Here is a 21,210-nt window from a genome sequence, read left to right on the forward strand (position 1 = left end):
CTCACTTAATGAGCATTGCTGTTCTGGCTGACAAATGTTTACTTGCAGCTGTGATTGTTTACTGCCTTTTAGTTTTTCTGCAAGTAGAGGAGTGGAACTTCTAAACCCCTTGAGGGATCACCTCCCAAGAATCAATTCAGATTGGCAGCTTTATTATGGACACTTCCACCATCAGAAGAAAGATTGTCATCCAATAGGAACAGTGCCTTTCTGGTGCTGGCCCCTCACCTGTGCAATTCCATTCCAAGGGAGGCCTTCCAGTCCAGTGTTCCCTGTAGCCAGGAATCCCAGATGTTGTTGACTACAACTCCCATCATTCCCAGCTACAGTGACCTTTGACTGGGGATTATGGGAGTTGTAGTCAACAAGATCTGGGCACTCTTACAGGGACCACTTTTCCAGTCTCCTGCCTTTTGGTTCTTTTTGTAGGGCGCTTGGAGCCAATATTATTGTGCCAGGCTTTTTGAATTTGATGTTACTGGCCTTGTATTTGCTCTTGCCGTGACGTTGAAGTTTATATTTGCATTTTATCATTGCTGATTTTAATTGTTGGTTGGCTTATTTTAATCACCGCTGGCTGTTTTAAGGACTGCTTGGTCAAAAGGTAGCATATTGATACAACTGGAAAGTCATACAAAGCATTTAAAATAGCAAATGTTAGCTTGCTGCATGCTACTTCTCCCTCTGTAGATGTGCTAACTTTTAAAATACCAGCTAAATTTCCGGTTTTGTGAGGTTCTTTTCTAGCGCTTACTGCTATATGGTAGGGTTTCTCTCCCCCCGCCGCTCTTTTTGCTTTATAAAAACCCCTGTAGCTGCAATGGGATGTTCTTTTGCCAGAATTGCTTGTGGCTTCCTGTGAAGAGTAATAGAGTCGATGGCTTAGGGCTTCCTGCTTTTGTGCTTTGCTGAACATGTGCCTTGAAAAAATAGCTCCACCACACAGTTCCTCATTCTTCGTTAGTCAAAAGCAGATGTGGGATACTGGAGGACAGTGTCCCGTCTAACAGGGATTCTCAGATGTTGTTGGCTACAGCTCCCAGAATCCCCAGCTGCAATGACTTTTGCTTGGGGATTCTGGGCGTTGTAGTCAACAACTTCTGGGAATCTCTGTTACAGGGCACACTGCTGGAGGATGCTGGGAATGCAGTGAAGGTTGGAAGCCAATTCTGCTCTTGGTGTTTCAGGGGAGCCTGTGGAAAAACTTCCAGTGCATGCCTCTTCTAGGAATGTGCAGGCCAGGGCTTCTCAACCTTGGCTCCCCTAGATGTTGTTGGCCAACAACCCCCATTGTCCTTCACCACAAGGGCACAGTTGGATCCCAGAACATGGCCTAAGGCAGGGCTGCACAACTTTGGCCCTCCACTTGTTTTTGGACTACAACTCCCATGATCCCCAGCCATGGTCGGGAGTGATGATTGTTGTAGGCCAACATCTGCAGGAGGGCCGAAGCTGTTCAGCCCTGGTCTAACAGCCTGTGAGGTAGCCGCCTTGCTGAAGCTAAGCAGAGCTTGGTGTGGTCAGTGCCTGGATGGGAGACCCATGTGTGCCACCTTTGGGGGTGAGGCTGTAGCTCAATGGTGAAGCATGTGCCTGGCATGCAGAAAGCCCCAGGTCCAGTCTTTGGCAGCATCTCCAGGTAGGGCTGAGAAAGACCCCGCTTGAAAAAATTAGAAAAGCTGCCACCAGTTGGAGTAGACAATATTGGACCAAAGGTCTGACTCAGTACAAGGCAGCTTCCTATGTTCCTAGTCATAGGAAACACTGAGCTAGATGGACTCTCTGCTGGGTCCCTTTTTAGAATGAGTTCCATGCATCAGCACAGTGTTTGGTTGGAAAATCCACAAAATATTGCTTTCAAAATAAGTGGGCCAAGGATCAAATTACCCTTTCATCTGGACCCCGTGTTCTTAAACAGCAACATCGATGGAAATGTTTTGTAGAGCACCTGCTTTCCATGCAGAAGGCCCCGGATTCATTCCCTGGCAGTATCTGTTGGCAGGAATGGAAAAGATTGCTGCCTGCAACCTTGGAGAGCCGCTGCCAGTCAGGGTAGACAGTACTGAGCTAGATGGACCAATGGTCTGACTCAATTCAAATGCAGCTTCCTGTGTTCCTAACATCTGGGGTCTCAAGTTTGAGAATCCCCCCCCCCACCTCCAGCTGAGCTATTGCTAAACTCAATAGCAGTGACGTGTCTTCTGTGTACAGGATTACATTTCTGAAGGTCTGCATTCAAAGTGCCCTTTAATGTCCATCCTTCTGAAGCATTCAGCCTTGGAATTCTTTCTGCCTCTGCTTGTAGGACTTTGGTTTTGCTTTATTTGTAAGTTGGTATGGTATGTGCGGTGGGGAAATGCTTGACTAACAAGCAGAAGGTTGTCGGTTCGAATCCCCGCTGGTACTATATCGGGCAGCAGCATTATGGGAAGGTGCTGAAAGGCATCATCTCATACTGCGCGGGAGATGGCAATGGTAAACCACAGCTGTATTCTACCAAAGACAACCACAGGGCTCTGTGGGCATCAGGAGTTGAAACAGAGTTGACTTTACCTTTATCTTATGGTATAGAATCTCTGGTGGCTGTCGTCGTCCCAAGGCAACAACAGATTTCAAGCCTTTTAACCAACCAAAACTGATCATAGCCCTTTTCCATCCTGCAAACAGGGTACTAATCAAAGCCCTTTTTAAAGCAGCTTTGGAAAAACAGCAGCCAAATTGCTGCCTAGTGCCTATTGTCCCTTGTCAGTGACCAGGCCTAAAGAAAACCGTTCCTTTGCATTGCATGCCGGAAGAGCATGACTCTCAGCAACAGCACAATTTGCTCTTGTTCTCCTGCTGAAAACATTTTGTTTTCTCAGCTCTGAGTCTTGAACTGAAATTGTGGTGGAGGTGACTGTCCCGGAGTTTGCAGAATGTGAATATTTTGCAGAGTTTCATTTCCTTCAGAAATGTTTTTGCTGTTGACTTAACTGAGCATTTAATTTCCTCTGTATACAGCTGAGGTGCCAATAAGAAGGAAGATTATGCTACATTTCTCTCCGTCTCCCTTCCTGTCATCTTTGATGGGATCCGGCTGCCAGAACTCATGGTTCTAGCAGCTGCTAGCAGCTGAGAAAAACAAATGTTAACATTGCAGACAGTTGTCTAACAGACTAAAGAAATTGGGAGTGTCCAGTGCCCTAAAGAACCAGTGTGCTGTAGTGGTTAATATGTTGGTTTAGATACCTATTTTGTACAAGCTATCTGCTTAGCTTCTCCAACCTCACAGGACTATTGTGAGGTTAAAACACTTCACTGTGGCACACCTTTCACCAGTAGGATCAGAGCAACACAGGAAGCTGTCTTCTACTGAGTCAGAGTGTTGGTCCATCTAGCTCAGATTTGTCTACACTGACTGACAGTGACTCTCCAAGGCAGAACCTCTCACTGAATGCTGTGCATCATGTCAGCCAACTTTTAGTCATCTCTAAGAGTCTTTGTTCTATTATTTTGGTTCTTTAACAGTTGCAGTCCTAAAATCAGTAGCTAGTGCTCAGCATCTTCCCAGTCTCTGTTTATTTTTGTGTGCAGCTTTGCAAATTTTCACACTGTGGCCAACATCCTGATCAACAGAGTGCTCGAGCAAGTTGTAAGGATGGAAGTTGTAGGCCAGAGGGCTACAGTTGGACACCCCTGTCTTTGAACCTTGTAGGACAATGTTCCTTATGCATGCTAGTTTTAGATTGTGAGCCCTTTGGGGACAGGGTTCCATCTTGTTTGTTTGTTATTTCTCTGTGTAAACTACCCTGAGCCATTTTTGGAAGGGCGGTATAGAAATTGAATTCTTCATCATCATCATCATCATCATCATCATCAGCCACACAGTACACCAGATATAACTGTAGTCAAGAAGAAAGAAAAAACAAGTTAAAATAATCGACATAGCAGTACCAGGAGATAGCAGAATAGAAGAAAAAGAAGTAGAAAAAATAACAAAATACAAAGATCTACAAATTGAAAGGCTGTGGCAGAAGAAGACCAAAATAATCCCACTGGTAATTGGAGCCCTAGGTGCAATTCCAAAACAACTTGAAGAGCACCTCAGCACCATAGGGGGCCACAGAAATCACCATCAGCCAATTACAAAAAGCAACTTTACTGGGAACAGCCTATATTCTGCGATGATATCTGTAACAACAGCAACAACACTGACAATAAAATTCAGCCATGCCAGGTCCTTGGGAAGGACTTGATGTCTGGATAAAACAAACCAGTCAATAACACCTGTCTGACTGTGTAAACAAGAAATAATAATAATAAATAGTTATCTGGCCACCCATGCAGCTCCCATGTTCTAGTCAAGGTGGCACCTCCCTCCCCAACTGCCACTGCAGAGCAACCAGGAACTATCTTGCTCTGAGGGGAGGAGAGATTAGACAAAGCCTAAAGAGCACCACATGTAAAGGTGTAAACATGTTGCTTGTTGTATGGTTCTTTACTTATGCTTTATGTAAACCGCTTGGAGGTTTGATAGATAAATGGAAAGTGATAGATGAATGCCAAACATTTGCTTTATGAATCTTCAAATTCATATATTAGGATTACTTGCTGACTTAACAGTGTATCAGATATTCTTTCTAGCAAATGTTCACAGTTGCTTTCTTCCCCGCCCCTGGTGCTCCCCAAACAAATGTTTCAAGCAGCTGCCTTGGGATGCTCATATGTCAAACTTCCCCGCTCCCGCACACACACGCTACACAGGAGCATATGCGAACCTGAATTCTCTCTGCTCCATCTTGGCAATAGCATTCATCAATGATTAATTTGAAAGACTTGAGGCTCTAAATTAGTCAGTAACGCCAAATGCCAGAGAACTCTAGCAGCACAGGTGCTCAAAAACCGAGAAGTCCTCTCCATTCGTATCAGACCTTAAACGGTTCCAGGAAACTATGGCTGCTATTCCATGAACCCCTTCATGGGTGCTTTATGCATGCGCCATGACCTGTTTTACTTGCTTCTCTGGCTCAGGGCTGCTGCTGAGTTTCAAATATGCGGGTTAGGAAACATTCGGCTGTCGGACAAGAACTGTTCCACTCGCATGCTTAAGATGGAAACATACTAAGCAATGGTAAACCCCTCCTGTATTCTACCAAAGACAACCATATGGCTCTGTGATTGCCAGGAGTCAACAGCGACTCGATGGCACAACTGTACTTATTACTTTATAAGTGTGGGACATAAATTCCTGTTTGATGGGAGTGAGCCATTTCTTGTGGAAGAAACTTGGAGGAGAACTTGTCTTGTGGTAGCAAGCTTCCTATGTCCCAGCCCGTGTGCTCACTGTAACATGATTAATAGAAAAGCAACAAAAGGAGCCCCGAAACCCTCAAAGACAAGCCTGCAGCAGGGAAGAGAGCAAAGAAGTTGCCCAAACCCAAGAGTCCCAGAAGGTCTTCTGAAATGAAATAGTCTTGATTTGCTGCTGGGAGGTGACAGGTCCTGCTTCCCCTGGGAGGAAGGGAGAAGTGTTATTGCACCAAAGAGAGGTGTTGTCCCAGAGAGCCCCTGCCAGGCCTCAAGCAGGGAATCGGAAGGAGGACCTTGGAAGCAGATCTTACGAATGGGCAGCAGCCCTTCGGAAATTGAGAACGTTGCATTATTTGTGTTACATGAGCTCTCTGGTGTGGGTCCTGTTACATCATTCAACATAGGGACATAGGCAGCTGCCATATATTGAGTCAAACCATTGGTCTGTCTAGCTCAGTATTGTCTTCACAGACCGGTAGCGGCTTCTGTAAGGTTGCAGGCAGGAATCTCTCTCAGAACAGATCTTGGAGATGCTGCCAGGGATGGAACTTGGAATCTTCTGTTCTTCCCAGAGCGGCTCCATCCCCTGAAGGGAATATCTTCCAGGGCTCACACTTCTAGTCTCCCATTCAAATGCAACCAGGGTGGACCCTGCTTAGCAAAGGGGACAAGTCATGCTTGCTACCACAAGACCAGCTCTCCTCAGAGCTTGCCTTGTCCCAGTTGTGGTCTCTCTTCACTGTTTGGTCTGGCAGGCAGGAAGAGCTGGCCTTGTGGCAGCAGGCATTAATTGCCCCCTTTGCTAAGCAGGGTCTACATTGGTTTGCATTTGGATGGGAGACTACATGTGAGCACTGGGAGATACTCCCCTTAGGGGTGGGGCTCTAGCTTAGTGGCAGAGCATCTGCTTGCAGGCAGAAGATCCCAGATTCAATCCCTGACAGTATCTCCAAGGATACCTCCAAGGATATGCTTGAAACCTTGGAGAGCCACTGCCAGTCAGTGTAGTAGACAGTTATGAGCTATATGGATGAAATGACTGACTCCGTATAAGGCTGTTTCCTGTGTTCCTAGACTTTCTTGCTTTGTCGCAAATATTCATGGTAAGACCTTGAATGAATACGATGAATACTTACATACTGCTTTTCAACAAAAGTTCCCAAAGCATTTTACTTAGATATACCTAAATAAAAATGGCTCCCTGTCCCTAAAGGGCTCACAATCTTGAAAAAATGAGACACCAGCAACAGCCGCTGGAGGGATGCTGTGCTGGCGTTGGATAGGGCCAGTTGCTCTCCTCCTGCTCAATAAAGAGAATCACCATTCAAAAAAGGTGCCTTTTTGTTCAGTTAGCAGGGGACAGAAACATTCTGTCCAGCCTTAGAACTCCTTTCTCCTGGATGGTCTGATGAATGTAGGGATTGAGTGTCTTCCAAATGACGCCCAAATGGTAAGTGTGCAGTCAGTTTTGTTTGGGCAGGTGTTGTGTATGTATATCTGTGAGTTAACTTAAACCTGCTCTAAGCTGTGTCACCCTAGTAGGTTAGAGCAAGGGGCACATGACTAATAAGAATAACAAAGGGTGATTTCTTGTGGTTTTGCAGGAGGGTTGGTTAAGCTTTCTGTCGGCCAGGGCAGCTTTTATTTCATGCATGCCGTTTCCCCAGTAGATTCAGCATCAGCTGTTTGGTGCTCTTGTATTCCTGTTCTTCCTAATGTGAAGCACCAGGCTCTTGAATAAACAGGAACGATTCTATTTGCATTTGTTATTGCTGTCTCAGAGAGAGGTTGTCTGTGCAGACGGCACCTGTCATTGCATGGAAAATGTGACGCTACAGGTGCACCTGTCAGATTTGGTTAATTTGAGTCAAGCAGCTTGGGAACTTTGCTCTGCAGGTGGAGTTGTGTACGTCTCTGCAGTGCCAGATTCCTAGCATGGACTCAGTGATACAAGAAATGCTGGTCTTGTGGTGGCAAGCATGAATTGTCCCCTCTGCAACGCAGGGTCTGCTCCGGTTTGCATTTGAATGGGTGAGCACTGTAAAATATTCCTCTTAGGTGTTTGGGCCAGTCTGGGAAGAGCCCTTGCTTGCTTGCATGCAGTTTTCCACGTTCCCTCCCTGGCAGCATTTCCAAGAGAGGGCTGAGAGAGACTCCTGCCTGCAGCCTTGGAGAAGCTGCTGCCAGTCTGTGTAGACAGTACTGAGCTAGATGGACCAATGGTCTGAATCAGTATAAGGCAGCTTCCTATGTTCCTAAACTCTCAACTAAACGTGTATGCCAGGCCTCAACAAATTTTCTTTGGCTTTAGGACCAAACTGCCCTCTCATCCATGGGGGGTAGGGAGACTCCTGACTTGCTTGCTCACCCCTCCTGATCGCATTCATCTTTGTCCTGATTCCGACAGCACACTGAAATTTGCAGGCACCATAGTAAACTGGTGCTTGGGAATTGCCCTGCCCTGCCGTACATGCCTGTGCTATTTGCATGCAGGTGCCTTTCAGAACTGATTAACTCCAGCAGTTTAAAATTCCCAGATCCTGCATATGGAAATATGTCCTATCGCTATGGGGCTCGGGCTGTGGCTTCAGTGGTAGAGCATCTGAAATACTCCTGCCTGAAACTTTGGAGAGCCACTGCCTGTCAGTGTTGACAGTACTGACTTAGATATACCAATGGTCTGACTCAGTATAAAGCAGCTTCTTTTGTCCCTTTGGTCTCGAAGCAAGTTTTATTTTAATTGTCTGTGGAAGTGGCCTAAGGAAGCTGTATAATCTCAGAGGTGTGGTTTGTGAGATACTGTGGAAGCCTGGGTGTCTGTGTCTGTGTGTGAAAGAATGTGGGAATATACAGTCATGTCATACAAGAAAAGACATGTATTTTTCCTGTGCAGACCCCATTAATTCCAACATGGCTTGTGCAGGAGAAATGCCCTGTGGATTGTGCTCGGTCTTCACAGAAAAAATTATATAGTATGACATTAAAGGATAAGAACATGGTTTCTTACCCACCTGCTGTCCACATGTACCTGTTTTAACCATTTTGGTGAAGCACCTGCCCAAAGGGGCAGAATCAGACCCAACGATCTCCTGGTTTGCAAGAACTTCTTTTGCCTGGTCACTCAGAGGAGGTTCTTGTCTCTGAGGGAACCAAGTGGCTGTTAGCAAGCCTGCTTGAATGGATATCGTGTCAGCCCGGATGCAATATGATGGAGGGCGGGTTTCTCTTCTGCTTTCTAACGGATTGACAATCCTGATAGCTTCTGAGTGCAGGATCCAGATGTGCTAATTATGAGCTCTCCACGCTGCCTGCTTTCCTGTAGCCAGCTCACACAGAGGCTGAATGGATTTTCCTCTTCGTTGATTCTTCATCAGATGTTGTTGTATTTAAAAACCCAAAGAAGTGAGGTCACTTTCCCTAAATAACAGAAGATGTGGATCTATAAATAAAGGTCGCCAGACATCAGTCTTTTTGGAACATAATGGTTATTTTGGCCTGGGTAGAGTCTGAGGCACACCCAGCCTTGGGTACTGCAAAAATAACATCTTTGCCCAGAAAGCAAGTAGTCGTTGACACTGTGTCCCCATATCGGCAGAGGCTTCTGAACACTGCAAAGCTGAAATTCTTCCTAAAGAACACTAGGAGTTTCTAGGCAAAGGTAATTCAAGGAGACAAGTTAAATATTAGCTGCTTCTGCTCCGTTCGGGGAGTGCCCAGGTAATTCTGCCCTGCTGGAATATCGGCTGGTGTTCTCTGCTTTGCCCAGTTCTTTTGGGGTTGGCTTTTTTTGGTAGGATGGGGGAGAATAAATGGGGAGTGTGAGCCTTAGCTACATGATTCCTGAATTAGAAGAAAGGCTGTGAGGACTTTGTCTAATAGCCACCAGGATGTCAAAATATAAGAACAGTCTTGCTGGGTTAGATTAAAGGTTCTTCTAGTTGAGGATTTTAACCATTGTGCCTTTGGCCATTGTAGCTGGGGATGATGGGATTTGTAGTCCGACAGCATCTGGGGACCTGCTTTGAGAACCCTTGCTGTATCCAAGAGGGAACAATGAGATGTTTTTGGGAAGCTGAAAATTGGGGCATTAAAGCAACAGCAGTTTCCTGTTCCAAGGTTATTGGCCTCTTGTGATCGTGGGTATAGTGGCCACTCCTGGAGCAAAAGGATTTTGTTTTCAAGTTGGGGGAAATCGGGTCTTGCAGGCAGATCCCAGACAAAGAAACCGTGTTGATTGGATGGCTTCCTATAGTAAAATTGTCTTTTTAAAGCCTGTGCAATCTAACAGTGAAGCAACTCTTGTTCTGAACAGTGGCTGACATGATGCTCAGGGCAACACCTGAGACTTCTGACCTTCTAGGCTGCTGCACACACGAAAGCCACTCCCATTGGTGTTACATAGGAAGCTGCCTTAAACCAAATCAGGCCATTGGTCTCTCTAGCTCAATATTGTCTACACTGACTGGCAGCAGCTCTCCAGGGTTTCAGGCAGAAGCCTCCCCCAGCCCTACCTGGAGATGCTGCCAAAAATTGAACCTAGGACTTTCTGCAATCAGAGTAGGGGCTATACCAGTGAGCTGCAGCCCAAGGGGAATATCTTACAGCAGACAGTGCACTCAAGCACTGGCCCATCCAAATGCAAACCAGGGCAGATCCTGCTTAGCAAAGGGTGCAATTCATGCTCACTTCTGCAAGTGCACATTTGTGCAATTGTTTAAAACAGCACAGGAACCGTTGCAGCAGTACTTAATTGAAAACAGTGCCGTGCATGTGCCCATAAGTGGTTTTAAATAGTTGTGCAAGTGCTCTCTTGTGCAACATCGTTGAGAGTAGCTTTCATGTGAGCAACAACCCAGCAGGTCAGGAATGTCAGCATTGCCTTGTGCAACATGTTGGCCATTGCATTCTTCTTTTTAGGTTTACCTCTCCTGGGCTTCTGGAGTGCAGTACCTAATGAAACTTTCTTGGAAATATTCCCCTTCCCGGACTTTGCTTTTGATGAGTGCTCAGAGAAACTAAGTTCCAAACGCTCTCGTGTTAAAGAGTACCCAGAATGTTGGGGGCAATATGCTAAATCATTGTAAACCGCTTAGAGAGCTCCGGCTATAGAGCGGTATATAAATGTAAGTGCTATTGCTATTGCTAAAGGGGCTAAGGGATGGTTTTACAGAACACAGGAAAACAGGGATGCCGAATGCTTCCTCATAGGGTGGCTGGTTATCTAACTTTAAAAGGGAGTTTCTTCCTGAGCAAGGTCTGTGCAGGCGTAATCGGCAGCTGATGCTCCTTTCCCCTCTGCCCCCAATTCTATCATTCTGAAAGGTATCATTATAATCCTCAAACGTCGGGCTGCTGGTGAGAGGTCACATGATGGAATGCTCCCCCCAGAGGAACAAAGGTTTCTCTGCATAGCACATTGGAGAGGCAGAATGCTTCTTGCTGACATCCTAGTCATGTTATATGCAGGGATTTATTTTTTTTTTTAAAGGAGCATTTCATCATCTGAGTCCCCATCAGCAGTTTGAAATGGTACTGTCCAGACACAGGTTTGCCACCTCATCTGCTGTGTTGTGAGAAGCAGACTGCAGATTTCCTGTTTCTGAATTCCTGATTGTAGCTCCTTACCCTAAAGGTAAAGTTGTGCCCTCGAGTCAGTGTCAACTCCTGGCAACCACAGAGCCCTATGGCTGGCTTTGGTAGAATACAGGAGGGGTTTACCATTGCCTCCTCCCATGCAGTTTGAGATGATGCCTTTCAGCACCTTTCTCTGTCGCTGTTGCCTGATACAGGTGTTTCCAGTGGGGATTAGAACCAGCAACTTCTTGCTTGCTAGGCAAGTCATTTCCCCGCTGCGCGGTTAGGTGGCTGCTCCTTACCTTGGTCTGACACAATTCAATGGAGAGGTTGAAATTGACTATACCAGATGGTCTGGTCAATTTCAAAGGCATATAGAAAGCTGCCTTATACTGAGTCAGACCATTGGTCCATCTAGCTCAGCATTGTCTACACTGGCTGTCAGTGGCTCTCCAATGGTTACATAAGAACGCAAGAACACCCCTGCTGGATCGGGCCCAAGGCCCATCTAGTCCAGCATCCTGTTTCACACAGTGGCCCACCAGTTGCCACTGGAAGCCTACAGCAGGAGTTGAGGGCATGCTCTCTCTCCTGCTGTTACTCCCCTGCAACTGGCAGGAGTCCTTCTCAGCCCTACCTGGAAATGCAGCCAGGAGTTGAACCTGGGACCTTTTGAAGACCAAGCAGATGCTCTTCCACTGAGCTACAGCCCTCTCCTTCTAGGAAGCTGCCTTAGGCTATTGGCTCAGCCATCTGGCTCAGTATTGCCTACACTGGCTGGCAGCAGCTCTCCAAAGTTTCAGGCAGCAGTCTTCCCCAGCTCTACTTGGGAGTGAACTTGGGACCTTCTGCATGCAAAGCAGACTCTCTACCACTGAGCTAAAGCCCCATCTCCTAAGAGAATTTCACTCCTAAGAGAAATTTAAAAACAGAAAGGTGTTCATGTATATGCCAAAGAAGGAAAAGGCACACATACCTTTTTAAAAAAAACAATGTTCTTGAAACTGTGGGGCATTGCCTTTGGGGAAGCCATATTTTACAATATTTTTTTGCATGAGTGCTCTTGTGGGTAAGTGAAATGCAGACATCCCTTGGCACACTAGATGCAAAACTGTTTTTTAAAACAGCTTTTTCTGTCAAGGCCCTAAGAAGTGGTGTCTGGATAGCAGGGGAAGGAAATGGTCTGCAAGATCAATAAATCTGCCCCTGCTCACTGGGCCAAGAGGCACCTTTTCAAGTGGTGGCTCTTGGCAGGGAGAGAGGATCTGTCCTTATTCAACCACAACACAGCATCCTTCCCATGGACCTTTGCTGGTGTCTGTCTTGTGTTTCTTTTTAGACTGAGTCCCTTTGGGACAGAGAATCATCTATTTTCTTAGTCAGGTAGGGCTGCAGAACTGTGTTCCCTCTAACAGGGATTCCTAGATGTTGCTGACTACAAATCCCACAATCCCCAACTGCAGTGGCTTTTGCTTGGGGATTGTGGGAGTTGTAGTCAACAACATCTGGGAATCCCTGTTAGAAGGCACACAGCTGCACAACTGTGGCCCTCCAGCTGCTGCTGGACTACATCTCCCACCATCCCCTGCCACCATGGCCAGTAATCGGGGGGGATAGGAGATGCAGTCCAACATCTGCAGGAGGGCCAAGCTTGCACAGCAACCTTGGGTTAAAGTAAAAATGGACATTGCTGTGTCAACTTACTTTAGTTAACTTTGATTTCCCTTCCTTCCTTTGCTTGTTCTTGGGATCCTATTTGGGAGGGAGATACTTGTAAGTGGCAGGTACGTGCTCAGGCAGGTAGCCTCTTGTCTGCCTCTTTAAAAGGTAAACACGCTCCAAAGAGAACATGACATCTGCCTTCTGCATGGCCTATTATGGAAAGGTTTGGTTATGCATTTCCCAACCGTCCCTCCTACATTGCATAATTGCTCTCCTATGGTGACGGTCCTGACTCATCTCGGGACAGAGCCACTGTGCCCGGTAGTCTGTTTTGCATGCGGTGATTGCAGCCTTTTGCTTTCTGCTTAGCAACTTGGTAGGACTTCCTGCCATCCAGTCCATCTCCTCTTCACTCTTATGGCGATGGGCCACTTCCGTGAAAACTGGGAGGTTCCGCCAGTTTGGATTTTAGCCAACTTCGGCACTTGGAGAAACCCACGCCTTTTGGGCTAATTTTGTCTGATGAGAGAGTGTCCTCTGCTAATTAGACCAAAGAAGTGCCTTTCAGAGTGAAAATTCTCTTATATCGCAGGGGGAGAGCAGCAGGCCCTATCCAGACCCAGAACAACATCCTTCCGGTGGCTGTTCCTGGTGTCTCTCTTGTGTTTGTTCTGTGAGCCCTTTGGGAACAGGGAACCATCTTCTTATTGCTCTGTGCAAGCCACTTTGAGAACCTTCATTGAAAAGCAATAGTGGTACTAGAGTCAAAGACCTCTCTGCTAATTCCTTCTTCATCCTCTTTGGTGTTTAGTAATATGATCTGTGTTATCCTAGTCCTGGGTCCAGGAGAAATTCTCGAGGATCGAGCCTTTGCAGTCGGGGGGTGTAGGGAGCTTGGCCACAGCCAGAGGACAAAGTCCTTCAACAGCTCCCCCGCCCCCTAGGCTTTACAGTGGTGTGTGCCCCCAAGCCACGCCCCTGTGTCTGACATCAGATGCAAGAGGGTGGGGCCAATTCTGAGGATGGGGCCATTCAGCCCATCAGAGCTTCTCTTCCCCAGTCAGCGGTTCGTGGAATCACGTTCTGGGAGCTCCTTTCCCTGCCTTCTCAAGGAGGCAGGGAAAGGAAATCTCAGTCGGTGATTCCATGAACCGCAGACGGGAAGCTCTGACGGAGCTCGGCATTGGCCCTGCCCCTTTGCATCTGACATCAGATGCAGGGGGTGGGGCCGGTGCCCGGGAGAGGGTCTGTTTGGACCCTCTCGCATCCCTGCCCAGTCAGTCAACACTGACTGGCTGAGCTCCCCTCACCTCCAGTACAGCCAGCATCTGGCTGGGGAGGAGAAGGTTGGGTCTCACACTCCCACCCGGCAAGCACTTCATGTGCCAGCTGGGTGTGGGAGGGAATAAGGGGGCACCCTGACCAAGGTGCAAACTTGTTCTCTGTTGCTTCTGAGGGCAGGACTAGAGCCAAGGGGTTGGAATTACAGGGGTGCAGGTTTAGGCTAAACATTAGGAGGGATTTCCTGAGTTGCTTGGCAGTGGAACTGCCAGCTTCATGCGGTGGTGAGCTCTCCTCCACTGGAGGCTTTCTAGCAGAGTCTGAAGAGCCATCTGTGAGGGGTGCATGGACCGAGCAGGGGGTTGGACTGAAAGATGAGGATGTGCATGAACCGAGGTTCGAGCACTGGTTCGGCACCGAACCGGTTCGGACCTCGTCGATTTGGCACCATGGGGAGGGGAGCGGCAAGCAGGAGCTTTAAGAAAGAGGAAAGCAAGTTCTTACCTGCAGGTCCTTACCTGCTCTCTTGCTGGGGTGGCGTTTTCCCTAAGTACCAGCATGCGTGGGTGCCATTTGCGTGGTCAGCTTGGTGTTGCTGACCATGCAAATAGTGCCCAGGCATGCGCAGATGCCATGTGCGTGCTGGCACTGTGCACGGGTACTTGGGACGAGCGCCACCCCAGCAGAAAGCTGCATGGGGCGACGGAGAGCAGATAAGGACCTCCTCCCCTTCTCCTTAAAGCTCCCACTCTCTGCTCCCCTCCCTGTGGCACCGAACCAGAGCTCAAACCTCGGTTTGTGCACATCCTTACTGGAAGACCTCCAAGGTCCCTTCCAGCTCTAATTCTGTTATTCTGTCTGTCGGGGAACATGACTGAGCGTTACCACCCTGTAGGGCAGGGGTGGGGAACCTTGGCCCTCCAGCTGTTTTTGAACTACAACTCCCACCATCCCCAGCCACAATTGTGCCTGGGGATGATGGGAGTTGTAGTTCAAAAACAGTTGGAGGGCCAAGGTTCCCCACCCCTGCTGTAGGGACTCTACCTATTCTGGTTGTCTCTCTTAGTGGATAGCCGTTTACAGAGCCAACGAATGCTTGCCAGCCTGCGTAGTCCAGTGGAATAAAGTCTTGGCCTTGGCTCTGACAGGTGACAGATCTGACTGCAGAGTGCTACTTGGCTGTTTAACATATTCCTAGTTGCCACCAGAGGTCTGCTCCCTTCTCCCCAAGTACACTTACAGAATTCTTCTGTCTGGAAGTCGTTAACTCTACTTCTGACTCTGCTCTTTGTTACAGAAGTCTTCAAAGTTGAGAGCGGATTCACATCCATAGACCTCCGTGGGGAGGAGAACTAGTCTTCTGGCAGTGAGCATGAATGGCCCCTTTTGCTAAGTAGGGTCTGCCTTGGTTTGCATTTGGATGGATGGCTGCACGTGAGCATTATCTGCTGTAAGGTATTCCCCTTAGGGGATGAGGCCATAGCTCAGGGGCAGAGCATCTGCTTTTCATGTGGAAGGTCTCAGGTTCACCCCCTGGCAGCATCTCCAGGTAGGGCTGGGAGAGAACCCTACCTGAAACCTTGGAGAGCCACTGCCAGTTAGTGTACACAAGACTGAGCTAGATGGACCAAGGGTCTGATTCGGTATAAGGCAGCTACTTATCTTCCTGTCACTTTAAGTGGCGCAGCGGGGAAATGCTTGACTAACAAGCAGAAGGTTGCCAGTTCGAATCCCCGCTGGTGCTATATCGGGCAGCAGCGATATAGGAAGATGCTGAAAGGCATCTTCTCATACTGCGCAGGAGGAGGCAATGGTAAACCCCTCCTGTATTCTACCAAAGAAAACCACAGGGCTCTGTGGTCACCAGGAGTCGAAATCGACTTGACGGCACACTTTACCTTTGCTTATCTTCCTATGTTCCATTGGCACTCTGCAATTTGGCCTTGTAAATTTCCTTCTTGCAGACTTCTGAGAGGCTTCAAGCAGCCCGAATACCGGGAAGTGAATGTCAAGGGGCAGCTCCGTGCTTTGCTTGCAACGTCCCGCTTATGTGACCTGACCTCTACTCTGTTTTTCATGCTATATTTGTGGTAGCAAGCACAGCAGTTGTTAAAACAAAGGAGAAGACTTTTACTGGCATCTTTAAAAGCCGGGATATGCTGTTAAGGGAGTGCATTCTTTTCCCTATGAGTTTTGGTTCCTTCTTATTGGCACAGGAGAAATGCAGAATTGTAGGCTAAAAGCATAATCTGAGCACAATGCAGACAAATGTCTCTCTCGGAGCCTCTAATAAGCTCCTTCTACCCATTCATTTCCTGATGCTGACAAGATGAACAAAGCAGGAGATGTTTTAAATTTAGCTCTGAGTCGGTGGCTTTACTGTGTCTTAGCACTTGGGGGCAAGGGTGTGCAGAGAAGAGCTAAAGGCAAGAAACATCCTTGGAATTAAAGCCAAATATATATCTGCTGGAGGCTTGCTGGGCAGCTTCTCCATGTGCTTCTGTGGCACAGCTAGGAGGAGGAAAGAGATCTTCTAGAACAATCGTTTTCTTATTTTATAGAGGTTTAAAATTTTTTTAGATTATTTTTATATTAATAGCTCTACTTGTTGTGCTTGTGTATTTTAACTATACAGTATTGTAAACTGCTTTGTGATAATTTTAATGAAAAGTGGTATATAAATAAGTAAGTAAGTAAGGCAGACAAATTTCCCAACCTGATGAGATGCAGATATAATAGCAAGCTGCAATTTTTGGTCCATTGCAGCAGGGAAATGACTTGATTATCAAGCCAGAGGTTGCTGGTTTGAATCCCTGCTGGTATGCTCCCCAGACTATGGGAAATACCTTTATCGGGCAGCAGTGGTATAGGAAGATGCTGAAAGGCATCATCATCTCATACTACGTGGAGGGAGGCAATGGTAATCCCCTCCCGTATTCTACCAAAGGAAAACCACAGGGCCCCGAGGGCGCCAGGAGTTGACACCGACTCGACGGCACACTTTAACCTTTACCTGGAGATGCTGCTAGGGATTGAACCTGTGAATTTCTGAGCACAAAGGAGCTGTCCTGTATGCAGAATTGCAGGCCTGCATTATTTCTTGTGGCCCTCTCTGGTTATGTGCAACCTGTTAGATGCAAATGCCCATTGGCACAACCAACAGTCACTTGGTTGCTGCAGAAAAACCTTAGGCTGGCTTACACAGCCATTAGAATCAGGGTAGGAGGTGGGTTACTCTCGGCAGGGCTACCCAGTTTTGTACCCAGGTTTTTGCCAGGGTGGAGGACAGTGTTCCCCCTAACAGGGATTTCCAGATGTAGTTGACTACAACTCCCATAATCCCCAAGCAAAAGCCATTGCAGCTGGGATTCTGGGAGTTGTAGTGAACAACACCTGGGAATCCCTGTTAGGAGGAACACTGGTGGAGGAGCAGAGAGTCCTCCTATCCTGGTCCTTTAATTTCAAGAACCTGCCCGCTGCTCCTACCTAGGCTACCGGCACACGTCACACCCACGTGGCAACCATAGAGAGTTGCGGCCAGAACGGCTGGCTGAAAGGGACACACCAGCCTCCAAAGCACATTCTGTGCTCATTAAATGGAAGTAGCTTCAGCAGGGCTGCATAAGCATACTGGTCCTTGGAGGACCTTTCATGGAGGGGCGGGGTGTGCAGCTGATGACTTGCAGCACCCTGATGGTCTGCTTCCTGGGTTTGCAGAGCCCAGCTGCGATGATGCTTGCATCCAGGGTAACACAGTGCCCGAGCCCGCACCCACCTCAAAATGGGTGTGTGGACAGACCTCTTGTCTCTTATGACTCCTTGAGGCATAATCCCTTATGCATGGAGCCCTGATCCCTTATGCATGGAGCCCTGGCTCCCTATTTGCCCTGCTTTGAAGTCATTATTAATACATTATCTCTTGCATTTCCTTCTTGATGTTCTACTTGGCATCTTTGATCCTTCTTCCTGCAGGTTAATTATTATATTGGTTATACCTTTAAAACTTTTTTTGCTTGCTTTTCATCTGATCCACGGAGTGCAAAGTTTCCTCCTTTCTCCCCTCCAAGCACCATCTCTCCCCCCTGCCGCCGCTTGAGATTGTGAGCCTGCAGGCAGAGGCCTGTTCACTTTCTTTCCCTACAAGTGCTTTGCCGACACTACCTGCTTTTATGAATAATAAATGACGGCAACATGCTCTTTGCCGTCGGGATTCAGCTTTCTGCTCATGTGTTGGGGAAAGGTGGGACAGAGTGGAAGGGTCAGTGTGAAGCTCCTGCCTCCCTTAGCAAGAGCCTGCCCAACCGGGCCAGGTAGCTACCTTGGTGTTGCCCTTGAAGAAGCATTCCTCTGCAGTGATGTGAAGGTGGCCACTACTGGAAGAAAATGTGGTGAGCTGTGTGATCTTGCTAAGAGCCAAGAGTTCACAGGGAGGGAGGGAACTCCTTGGCCTGGCAAGCAGGTCTGTCAAGCTTCTCTCTCCTGGCCGACTGACCTAATGTTATCTTGTTTCAGAGGGCTTTGGGGGCTGAAGGTTAATGCTCTGTTGTTGCATTCTCTGCCACTGCATCTCTCTCTCTCTCTCTCTCTCCCTCCTGTTTTGTTTTTGTGTGTGTCATTTTCCCCCATTATATTCTGTCTCCTTTTCTTTTCTTTTTTTTCAGAACTCTTCTTGCTAGCCTTTTTGGCTGCTAGCAGCAAAGCAGACTCTGCTTTTAAAAATAAACTGCCAGACAGAACCGAATGTCTCTGGGATGCTTTTTGCAACAGAGCACGCGACTGAGTCAAGCAGGGGGCGACCCTTCTATTGGAGCCTCTTGAAATGCATCATCTCTGACAACTTTTTAAAAAGTCTCTCAAGACATATTTATTCCTAGACTTGTGGTTTTAAGTTGTGTTAAGGTTTTAACTTCTGTTTTAATTTGTTTTATGTTGCTGTAAACCACCCAGAGATGGAGGTTTGGGGCTGTGTACAAATATAATAAATAAATAGATAAAATAATCATCTCAGACTCTCAAAAGTGTGTGAAGTGGGGTGGTGTGCATAAACAGAGCGAGTTCATGAGCAGAAGTCAGGCTCTGCTCAGCCTGAGAAACTTGGCTTTCCCAGCCACGCTCCAGAAAGTGAAACCGTTCCATGGACAGTTCTGGCTACTGTTGATTCTTCCTCTCCAGGGTGTGCCTGGGAAAATGACATGGGGCACAGAAACTGGCATTGTCACCAACTATTGGCATCACTTCGTGTGTGTGTGTGTGTGTGTGAAGATACAGTTAAAGTATCTTAACTCGGAGGCTCGCAAGCTTGGCCGAAGACTACAACTCCCATCATTCTAGCTCAAGCTCTAGGTCTCCGGGTCTGCCTCATCATATTTCATTGGATACTGGTTTTCCATTCTCTGACAGTAGGGCCCTCCAGTTCTCCAAGAGGGATGTGCATGAACCGGTTCAGTGCTCCTTTTTCTGGAACCGGTTCGAAAGTCCGGTATTTGAGGCAGTTCAGAGGCAGGGGGATCCTTTAAGGCAGCCCTGCACCAACGTTTTTGGGACGGTGGGAGGGAAAGTCGCCAGGGCAGAGAAGGGCACCCTCCCTTCCCCTTAAAGGACCCCCACCTCCCAGGAGTGCACAAACTAGTTCGTGCACATCCCTAGACGCCAAGTGAGATTGCTACTGATCTGACCGTGTTGAGGCAGGGCTGAGACCCCCTGGCTTCTGCATCATGGATATCCTTGCCGCCACCATGTTTTCCCCGCTGGCGCTCTGTAAAACCAGTTCGCCAGGGCGGCAGTGTACCTCCCTGCTGCCCTGTCCTCTCCTCTGACTGGAAGTAACCTGTCTCTGTGTGTGTGTGTGCGTGCATCACGCTCGTCTGCACACACATTGGGCGTGCGTGTGACGTGCGCACGCATGCAGGTAACTTCTGGTCCGAGGAGAGGATGGGGCGACATGGAGGTACGCTGCTGCCCCACTGGACCAGTTCTACAGAGAGTGCTGGCGGGGGAAACATGGGGTGTGTGTATGTGGGGGGGAGTGTACCCTCCCCCGTCCTTAAAGTTATCCCCCTGCTTCTGAATCGGCCCCCTGCCGGTTCTGTGCGCATCCCTAGAGGAGTCTCCTACCCTAGTAATCCTCATGTGAACCACCCTACTGTGTTTGTTGTCCAGTAGCCCTGATCCTGGAAGAGCATCTGGTGAAGTTGATCATCCAGAAATTCGTTTTGGATCATCTGAAAATGTGAATGTGTGCCCCCTGCCCCCAATTTCACAAGGCTTAAATTGCATCCAAGAGACCCTTGATCAGCAATCTTAATGCAGCCTTGGCATTGTGCTTGAATTTTGACTGGAGCAGCAGTACTGTGAGGGAAGTTGTCTTTCCCCCAAAGCCATTTTCCTGGTCCAAATCGTTCCCATGAAGTTATTAGACCTGGTGGGGAAAAGATCAGCATGACAGCTCTTCTGCCCCCCCACCAGGGGTGTACCAAGGCTGGAATGGGCCCAGAGACAAAATTTTAAAATGGGCGCCTCACTGATACACACACACACACACACACACACACACACACACACACACACACACACACACTTCACAATATATAGTCATGTGACTTGCCTCTGAGGGCCCCCTCGAGTTGTGGGGTCCCCCAGGCAGCCACCTCCCCTTGCCTAATAGTAGTTACGCCCCTGCCCCCCACCCCACTCTCTGCATAGAAGCTTGCGGGAGTTTCTTTCTCACAGAAACTTGGGGGAGGGACCCTGGAATTTAGGTTGGGGAAACCAGCTGTGGGGAGGTTTATGGACACCCCCCACCCCCACCCCCACCCCCACCCAACACTGCTTTTCAGATCAAACCCTGAGCTCCCTGTGATTGCATTATTTGCACTGCATGCAAAAACTCCCCGGTTCCATCCTGGGAGATAGGGCTGGGAGAGATTCCTGCCTGAAACCTTGGAGAGCTGCTGCCAGTCAGTGTAGACAGTGCTGAGCTGGGTGGGCCAATAATCTTACTCAGTATATCCTGTCTTCCTGTTTTATAAAATGATGCATATTGTTGGGAAAATTGGGGGAGGAGAGAGAGAGAAGTCCCCCCCCCGCCCATCTCATATGCTATGGTTCTCACACTAGAATGATGCGTTGGAATCATCCATTGCAGTGGATGGAGGGGAATAGATTCAGGACAGACAGGATGGATGGACTTCTTCACACAATGCATTCTTGAGCTGTGGGACTTGCTTCCTTAGGAAAGAGATGTGATCACGGGTCTTCTGCATGTCTTGTGGTTTGGCTGTCGGAAGCAGAAGCCATCTATATACCAATCCAAGGATATTCGTTGCAGCTGTCTTGGAGGCAGCACCCACAGGGTGGCGTTCCTAACCGCAGGAGGTCCTGCCATGTCGGAAAAGCCACATGGTG

General features: G+C 48.0%; 1 protein-coding gene across 1 annotated transcript in view; it reads left to right on the forward strand.

The window, feature by feature from the left end:
• Positions 1 to 8,928: 8,928 nt before the first annotated feature.
• Positions 8,929 to 21,210, forward strand: part of PLS3 (plastin 3) — a 59,015-nt gene continuing 46,733 nt past the window's right edge. Inside the window, exon 1 of the mRNA XM_053274286.1 lies at positions 8,929 to 8,947. The gene's annotated coding sequence lies outside the window, so the exon portion shown is untranslated. The remainder of the gene's footprint in view (positions 8,948 to 21,210) is intronic.

This window comes from Hemicordylus capensis, chromosome 11, assembly GCF_027244095.1.
Source record: "Hemicordylus capensis ecotype Gifberg chromosome 11, rHemCap1.1.pri, whole genome shotgun sequence".
In the NCBI taxonomy this organism is placed as follows: domain Eukaryota; kingdom Metazoa; phylum Chordata; class Lepidosauria; order Squamata; family Cordylidae; genus Hemicordylus; species Hemicordylus capensis.